Below are 10,052 nucleotides of genomic sequence, written 5' to 3' on the forward strand. Positions count from 1 at the left end.
AATCAGACAGAAAGAGAGAGAGAAGGAGAGAGAGCGAGAGAGAGAGAGAAGTCTTGTTTGTGACTGTGTATTTGTCCTTTTGATGAATCATATACGTCAAAATCTCACCATGGCGTGTTATCAAGGAAACGATCATCTGTCCCAATCATACAGAAAATATGCACACACACACACACACACACAGCGAGCATGTATATCTCCGACAAAGATGGTTTTTCTGAGTGTACAACAGTGTTTGAGTGCATCTCATCTCGTTCTCAGCTTGTTCTCATCTCGTTCTCAGCTTGTTCTCATCTCGTTCTCAGCTTGTTCTCATCTCATTCTCAGCTTGTTCTCATCTCGTTCTCAGCTTGTTCTCAGCTCTTTCTCTCTCCAGTCTTCACACATCTCAATTTTTTACATCCTTGCACAGATCTAGACAGTGAGCATTCTGAATGTGTGTGTATGTGGGTGAGTGCATGCGTGTGTCTGTGTGTGCATCTGTGTGTGTGTGTAGTTACTTCCTGTTCCTTGTTTTCTCCATGTTCAGAGACACAACTCTGCTTACAACACTAAGAAGCCTCCACAATTCAGATACATGGTCCAGCTGCTCCTATCTACATCTAGGACAAACAGGCAAACACACAAATGTGTCCAGAGCTCACCCCTCAAACACGTCTTACCTGTGTAACACAAACACACACTGTGCACATCCACAAATACTTCTGTTCTGTGAAGGCTTGAATGGTTCCTCATGATATGACAAAAATAAGACACAAATGACGTGAACTGAAAACTCAAATGTTGACTCTAAATCTGGACTGTGGACTCGAGTACTTGGCACTCAGTCTTATGTTCTGTGACACTTACTGAAGTGTCTAATGTCATCACATTAAATCAGCAAGACAACACAACTGCAAGTGTAGCCTATAAAAGTGTAAGGCTATGTTCAAAATAGCGTGCTACGTACTGCATACTACATACTGCATACTATGTACTGCATACTACATACTGTATACTGTATACTACGTACTGTATACTGCATACTACGTACTGTATACTACATACTGTATACTGCTTACTATGTACTGTATATTGGATACTGTATACTGTATACTGCATACTATGTACTGTATACTATGTACTGTATATTGCATACTGTATACTGCATACTATGTACTGTATATTGCATACTGTATACTGCATAATATGTACTGTATACTATGTACTGTATACTACGTAGTGTATATTGCATACTGTATATTGCATATGTATATATTTTATATGTCATACCGAACCCTGTAGAAGTATGCAGTATAATATAATGCAACCATACTACAAGGTCACGTGAATGTATGAATGTTTACATTACATATGAATATTCACATATGAATGTTCTGCCCACTTGGGAAAAATTTTCCACCACCGTTGCATGATGGGATGCAGTCCACCACGTAGTTCGCTCTGGACACATACTGGAGTAAACAGGAGGAAACAGTATCATCTGGGTAGCTTTCACATCCATGTGTATTCTGCTTGCAGGCTGCATTTAGGCCCAGTCAGTATGCAAGTAGCACATAGCCCAGTGGTACTTCAGCTAGACACGTTTCCATGGTTACTACTGACGCCAGCATATACCACGGGGGCAAGATGAACACAGCTAACGCCACTAATACCTGATCACCATTCACTCTCAGAGGTGCAGGGATTAATATTTAATCCCATCATTCAGACTCTTGTTCTTCAGGAGTATGCAATTTACCTTAATACATATTACAGAATAATTTACATAGGCAGTGGAACAACTGATCAGAACAAAGATCAGGAGTTATAATACATTTTAAAACAATTACAGTTGAATACAGCTAACATTTCATATTTAACATATGCTAAAAATGACTACATGACCAAATCATCCCTCTTTCATTTATTTGTCACATCCCTGTTGCGTAATTCCACAAGTGTGTTGAAGCCTCTGTATTGTAAGTTCTGCATGTCTGCATAAAGAATGCATTACCCCGCATTTGCCTCCCACTGACAGATACAGACACGAAGACCTCACTGGTATTTTCTCAGATGGCTTTGATGTTAATGCAGTTTTTTTCTTACATGACTTGGCACTTCCTGCCATTAATAAACAACCGAACGACTTTAATGAACCACAAACAGAATTTCCTGCCCACTACCCCGCTGGATGGTCTGGTCGCAGGGCAACTGTGACTGGGGTGTGCCAGGGCACATTATGTTCACCAGGTTTTCCAAAAAGTGCTGACACAGCTCTTAGTCTAACATTCACTGAGTGTGATCTAATGGATGGAGGAACTGATCCTGGCTCAGTCTGGCAGGCATAGTTTCGCTTCTCTCTATCACACACTATCTCACATACATTATCTCAGAACTGCTTCTAAGTGTTTGTGAAGTGTAAGAGCAGAGCAGGAATGCTACTCCCACGCTGAATACACTGCTTTCTTTGACCTAAGGGAGGCTGGGTCATAAATTCACCAGATATTATTGATGAATACCACATTACGTAATCAGATGTGTAGCCCTGGCAGACTCAGCGCTCAGCACTGAGACCTGCTGAGCACTGAGTCCGCCAGGGCTACACATCTGATTACGTAATGTGGTATTCACATGTACTGCGCTGATCCACACCTGTCATGAGCAAGCCAGCGGGCACAGTGAGGAGGGCTTGGGGAACATGCCTTCCTCCTCCTCCTCCTCCTCCTCCTCCTCGTGAGAAGTCAAACATGCACTGTGTTCTTCTCAGGGAGACTCGAGCGAGACACATGCAGAGAACAGCACCTATGATGAGTGGCACAGATTCAGAGAACAGAGTCTCTCTATTGGCTGAGGGAGAGACAGGAAGAACGGGACAGAGGGGAAGAAAGGAGGCAGCACTGAGACTCAGGAGAACAGGACAGAGGGGAAGAAAGGCAGCACTGAGACTCAGGAGAACAGGACAGAGGGGAAGAAAGGAGGCAGCACTGAGACTCAGGAGAACAGGACAGAGGGGAAGAAAGGCAGCACTGAGACTCAGGAGAACAGGACAGAGGGGAAGAAAGGAGGCAGCACTGAGACTCAGGAGAACAGGACAGAGGGGAAGAAAGGCAGCACTGAGACTCAGGAGAACAGGACAGAGGGGAAGAAAGGAGGCAGCACTGAGACTCAGGAGAACAGGACAGAGGGGAAGAAAGGAGGCAGTACTGAGACTCAGGAGAACAGGACAGAGGGGAAGAAAGGCAGCACTGAGACTCAGGAGAACAGGACAGAGGGGAAGAAAGGAGGCAGTACTGAGACTCAGGAGAACAGGACAGAGGGGAAGAAAGGCAGCACTGAGACTCAGGAGAACAGGACAGAGGGGAAGAAAGGAGGCAGCACTGAGACTCAGGAGAACAGGACAGAGGGGAAGAAAGGCAGCACTGAGACTCAGGAGAACAGGACAGAGGGGAAGAAAGGAGGCAGCACTGAGACTCAGGAGAACAGGACAGAGGGGAAGAAAGGAGGCAGTACTGAGACTCAGGAGAACAGGACAGAGGGGAAGAAAGGAGGCAGTACTGAGACTCAGGAGAACAGGACAGAGGGGAAGAAAGGCAGCACTGAGACTCAGGAGAACAGGACAGAGGGGAAGAAAGGAGGCAGCACTGAGACTCAGGAGAACAGGACAGAGGGGAAGAAAGGCAGCACTGAGACTCAGGAGAACAGGACAGAGGGGAAGAAAGGCAGCACTGAGACTCAGGAGAACAGGACAGAGGGGAAGAAAGGAGGCAGTACTGAGACTCAGGAGAACAGGACAGAGGGGAAGAAAGGAGGCAGTACTGAGACTCAGGAGAACAGGACAGAGGGGAAGAAAGGCAGCACTGAGACTCAGGAGAACAGGACAGAGGGGAAGAAAGGCAGCACTGAGACTCAGGAGAACAGGACAGAGGGGAAGAAAGGCAGCACTGAGATTCAGGAGAACAGGACAGAGGGGAAGAAAGGCAGCACTGAGACTCAGGAGAACAGGACAGAGGGGAAGAAAGGAGGCAGCACTGAGACTCAGGAGAACAGGACAGAGGGGAAGAAAGGAGGCAGCACTGAGACTCAGGAGAACAGGACAGAGGGGAAGAAAGGAGGCAGCACTGAGACTCAGGAGAACAGGACAGAGGGGAAGAAAGGAGGCAGCACTGAGACTCAGGAGTTCTGTTTTCCTCTTTTGGGGTATTATTTTTCATGCACAATCTGCATTTTCACTTGCCAATTGAAAGTTTGTGTATGTGTGTGTGTGTGTGTGTGTGTGTGTGTGTGTGTGTGTGTGTGTGTGCACACACATATGTGTGCTGATCCGTTTCACTCCCATGCTTAAATATGCCTTATTGTCTTATAAAGAACAAGGCAGTTCGTTGTCGGTGACATGTCAGGACATCTCACCATTGAGGGTTTTTATGACCTTCATGGAATATTTGTCATAACCACAAAAGATTCAGTCGACAGTGGCTATTTAAGATAATGAAATAGTGTAGAGGTGAATATCAACACACGTAAAGATCAACACAAGCGGAGTGGACGAGGAGTGCAGTGACCACTGCAGCAGTGTTGAGACAAGTGCAGTGACCACAGCACAGTGTGGACAGAGGCGCAGTGACCACTGCACAGTGTGGACAGAAGTGCAGTGACCACTGCACAGTGTGGACAGAGGCGCAGTGACCACGGCACAGTGTGGACAGAGGCGCAGTGACCACTGCACAGTGTGGACAGAGGCGCAGTGACCACTGCAGAAAGCCCTGGCAGGACTGGGTGGCACTGCGAGCATCTTACCGCCTCTCTGCTTTGGTGTGAGTATGTGACGCAATAACAACACAACAATAGTCTGTAACATCTTAAATGCTACTTAAGATGTCTTTGTAGTCTGATGAACCAAGTCAACAAAACAAAAACAAAAATAACATTTAAAGAAAAAACACCAAATTGTGACAGTGCAGTGGACATAAATCCATTACAGAGTTTAGAGAGTTAGCTCAGACACAGCAGCGTTCTGGAGTGGCGTCTATATGGAGGGCTCCCTACATGTGTATTGGAAGGACACTGCATTCAGAAGGTTAACTGTGTGAGCGGGGAATATGATCTGGGTCTGTCTGTTTCTGTGCAGTCCAGGTAACACACTGTATGTTTGCACTCACAGTCTGACCAGACAAAACAACACTATATATTCAGAAAATTTAAATATGTGTGTGTATATGCGCATATGTGTGTGTGTGTGTGTGTGTGTGTGTGTGTGTGTGTGTGTGTGTGTGTGTGTGTGTGTGTGTGTGTGTGTGTGTGTGGTTCTTGAATCATGCTACTTTGCTACTTTGGCTTCTTTGTGTCCTCAGTGATGGTTTACAGTCTGACTCCTGGCGACCTGAAACACAGATGCCCATATGCCACCATGCACAGTAAGATGTTTATGCAGGAATGTAGTCATTAGGTTCTCGTTACCTGCAGTCTCACACACAAACACACACACACACACATACACACTCATACACTTATACTGAAAAGTATGCAAATCTGCTTTTACGCACACGAGGGCACACACCCTATTACTCATTTACTGACACACACACACACACACACACACACACACACACACACACACACACACACACACACACACTCTGAGACAGAGTGTCCCTGTAATATCCAGTATTTTCCAGTCTGATGGCCTTTCTGTAGTGCTTATGTAATTGGAAACTGGTCTTTGTCATTAGAGTCATTTCTAACACATAACACACACAGCACTGTGCCAAAAATACGGTCCCAATACTCCCCAAACACTGTCCCAACACCGTACTGAGACAGTGTTGGGACAGCGTTAAGACACTGTTGAGACATGGTGTTGGGACCATGACAAGAGAGAATTAAAAAGTCAGAATAAAACTGAGTGTAAATAAAACAGCGTCAGATGGGGGAGGGGGCTGGGTTCTCTGGGGGGGGGACATCTCACCGTGGGGAGCAGTGGTGAGAAGAAGACATATGTTTGGGATCACATAGAGGGAGAGAATGACCAGGAAAGAAGGAGAGAGACAGTGAGATGTTGAAAATTAGAGAGAGAAAGAAATACAGAAAGACAAATACAGTGAACAGAGAAAGAGACAGAATAGAAACAGCTGAAGAGACAGCGAGACACTGCGCGAGACACGGACACAAATAATCCGATGGCAATAACTGTGCGTGTATTGTGTTAAACAAAAAGCCCAAATTAGCATAATAATTTTAAAAACATCACTATAAGCGCAGCTCCGTCGTGTTCGTTCTACAAACACACGTTTAACAAGCGCATGCTCTGCATGTGGGCCACGTATGCATGCCCGCGAGCTGCGCCCACGTCGCACAGCGACTGGCCGATGCAGCCCTCGTGCGTAAAACTAAGGCTGATGTTGCATGCACTTTAACCTCCGACGCCGTTCGGTATAAAGAGGCAAAGGAATGTTTACTTTTACAACGAATCTGGATTACTCCAGATTACTTAGCAAACTAAGAAATTCATTCGATTCATCGTCTAAGCGTGTTCTTTTCATACATGTCTATAATCTCTATTTCCTCAAGTCTCAGTGCTGTTTGTACTGTTTAATTCTTCTTACTCGTCCTTTTTGTTATTGTTCAGCCGCTGTATTCCGGTCAGATGTTGGGTTTATCCAGTAGTCTGTGTTACACGTATGCTCACGCAGACACGCGCCCACCTAAGAGACCTTCCGGATCCGCGACCGCCTCGTGCGCAGACGCGTTAATCAGCACTTTGTGAGCGAGCTCTTTCTTTCCGTTGCTTTATCAGTCTCGCGCAGTTCTTTCCGCATACAACCGCGAAGGGCAGTCGCTGAACTGACCTGCTGAACGTATTTCACCTGCTTAACGTATTTTACCTGTATTTAACGTATTGTAAATTCATTTATTGAAAATGTATCATTAGATTATTAACTATTTATGTATTCACTTTTCTATCTTATTAAAAATGTACAAATGTAAAAAAAAAAAAAGTAAAAATGTAACCTTATTCAGGAAATTTAAAATAATTCTGAAACGAAATATCAGTAGCCTAACCCATTTTAATCCCCAGTCCCAGCAGAAAAATGCTTCACATGTTCCTATTTTCTTCACTTTATCACACCTGACTCAGGTAAGCATTCTACTGTCATGTCTGTTATTAGCCAGGACAGATTCAGTTCAGGCCAGATTTCTATAGCTGGCCTGCTGTGTACACCTCAGGTTAACCACACTCATGTTACCCACAATCATATTACCCACACACATTACCAACACTTACATTACCCACACTCACATTACCAAGACTCGTTACCAACACTCATGTTAACCACACTCACGTTACCCACGCTCACGTTACCCACGCTCATGTTACCAAAGCTCATGTTAACCACACTCACGTTACCCACACTCACGTTACCCACGCTCATGTTACCAAAGCTCATGTTAACCACACTCACATTACCCACACTCACGTTACCCATACTCATGTTACCCACACTCACGTTACCCACGCTCACGTTAACCACACTCACGTTACCCACGCTCACGTTACCCACGCTCATGTTACCAAAGCTCATGTTAACCACACTCACGTTACCCACACTCACATTACCCACGCTCATGTTACCAAAGCTCATGTTAACCACACTCACGTTACCCACGCTCATGTTACCAAAGCTCATGTTAACCACAGTCACGTTACCCACACTCACGTTACCCACGCTCACGTCACCCACGCTCACGTTACCCACGCTCACGTTACCCACGCTCATGTTACCAAAGCTCATGTTAACCACACTCATGTTACCAAAACTCATAATACCCACACTCACATTACCAACACTCACGTTACCCACACTCATGTTACCCACTCTCACGTTAACCACACTCACATTACCCACAATCATGTTAACCACACTCATGTTACCAACACTCACGTTAGGAGGAGATGCTGATTGGCTACACCTGGCCTTTTGTCATGGTGACATCCAGATGTACTATAATAGGCGGGACCACTGACACACCACCAAGCTATCATCTTACATGAGCTTTATCTGAAATCCATGCCAGAAGATGCCATCGCCATGACAACATCAAAGCACAGCCAAACGTGCTCAGGCTTCTAGCAGATACGCTGATAATCTCTCATAAACCTTACATTTAAAATGGCTTTGTGCTAGTTTTAGTGAAATAAAGAAATGTATTATTAATACTAACTGTATACTTGGCAAAATTTAAGGTAGTTAGGAGGCTCTCTCTAGGATGTGTGTGTGTGTGTGTGTGTGTGTGTGTGTGTGTGTGTGTGTGTGCGTGTGTGTGTGTGTGTGTATGCGTGTGTGCGTGTGTGCGAGTGTGTGTGTGTGTGAGTGTGTGTGTGTCACACACACACACACACACACACAATCTGTGCTACCATATTGTGTGAGAGGATGTATGGGGGCTTGTAATTAGCTGATGACATGAGTGATGTGTGAGTGGCTATAACTGTAAGGGCTTCGTTAAGGCCTCATTCCCTCGTTAAGACTTAATCACAACAATTAACAAACATCTGGCCTTCATCCTCCCACACAGGGAGCCTAAGACAGTGGCTAAGAAAGGCTTCCGGCAGCTTCCAGACGCCTCTATCTCACTGCTGGGCCCTGTCTCTCAGCTGAGCCATGACTGACTGCTTGGCCCTGTCTCACTACTCAGCTGTCTCACTGCTCGGCCCCGTCTCACTGCTTGGCCATGTCTCACTGCTCAGCTCTGTCTCACAGCTGGCCCTGTCTCATTGCTCAGCTTTGTCTCACTGCTGGGCTCTGTCTCAGAACAATATTCATGCTTAAAACAAGAACACTCATTTAATGGGTTTAAACTCCTGCTTAAACTCAGCCTAACTCGCCTGTTTAAACTCAGCCTAACACTCGCTGTTTAAACGTACCTAACTCTCCTGTTTAAACTCACCCTAACACTCCTGTTTAAACTTAGCCTAACTATCCTGTTTAAATCACCCTAATGCTCCTATTTAAACTCAGTCTAACTCTCATGTTTAAATCACCCTAACGCTCCTGTTTAATCTAAGATGAACTATCCTGTTTAAACTCACTCTAACTATCCTGTTAGAGTGTTACACAGACACACACACACACATACACACACTCAGTGTTCCCTCACAGACATCTGTTTGGAACAGACATGGTTAAATCCCTGGGTTTGAAATGTTGCCATGGAAATTGAGTGTAGCAGATCAGACACAGAGTTGAATGCATGATGATGGTGACAATGGATGGAAAAACACACACACACACACACACACACACACACACACACACACACACACACACACACACACACAAGAACACACACACGCAGACAAGAAGACACACAATGTATTGCTTTGATCTCCATTTAAATTGATTTTCAAAGAACCATGAAATAATACAATCTTAGCCTCTGTTCTCTGTATTATAACTCATATTCTCTACAAAAAACAAAATTCTATCAAATTTGCACAAACATGCACTGCAGTCACAGGCCAGACACACCACGCTGCAAATGTTTGACTCACTGCAGAATACAGATTTCTTAGTCCTGACTTAGTTGCCAAAAGTTAAGACTACTATCCTTTCCTCTTGATATTCTCTAATCATTTTACACAGCAAAAGATAATATTTGTTAAAAGTGTAAATACGCAGTGTCCTATAAATAACTTCCAACAACACTAGTAGTCTAGTGTTACGTTACTATATGTCATTACAACACTAGTAGTCTAGTGTTACGTTACTATATGTCATTACATCACTAGTAGTCTAGTGTTACGTTACTATGTCATTACATCACTAGTAGTCTAGTGCTGCTATTATGTCATTACAACACTAGTAGTCTAGCGCTACGTTACTATATGTCATTACAACACTAGTAGTCTAGTGCTACGTTATTATATGTCATTACAACACTAGTAGTCTAGTGCTACGTTACTATATGTCATTACAACACTAGTAGTCTAGTGCTGCTATTATATGTCATTACAACACTAGTAGTCTAGTGCTACATTACTATATGTCATTACAACACTAGTAGTCTAGTGCTAC

The sequence above is a fragment of the Electrophorus electricus genome, chromosome 7 (assembly GCF_013358815.1).
Source record: "Electrophorus electricus isolate fEleEle1 chromosome 7, fEleEle1.pri, whole genome shotgun sequence".
Lineage (NCBI taxonomy): Eukaryota > Metazoa > Chordata > Actinopteri > Gymnotiformes > Gymnotidae > Electrophorus > Electrophorus electricus.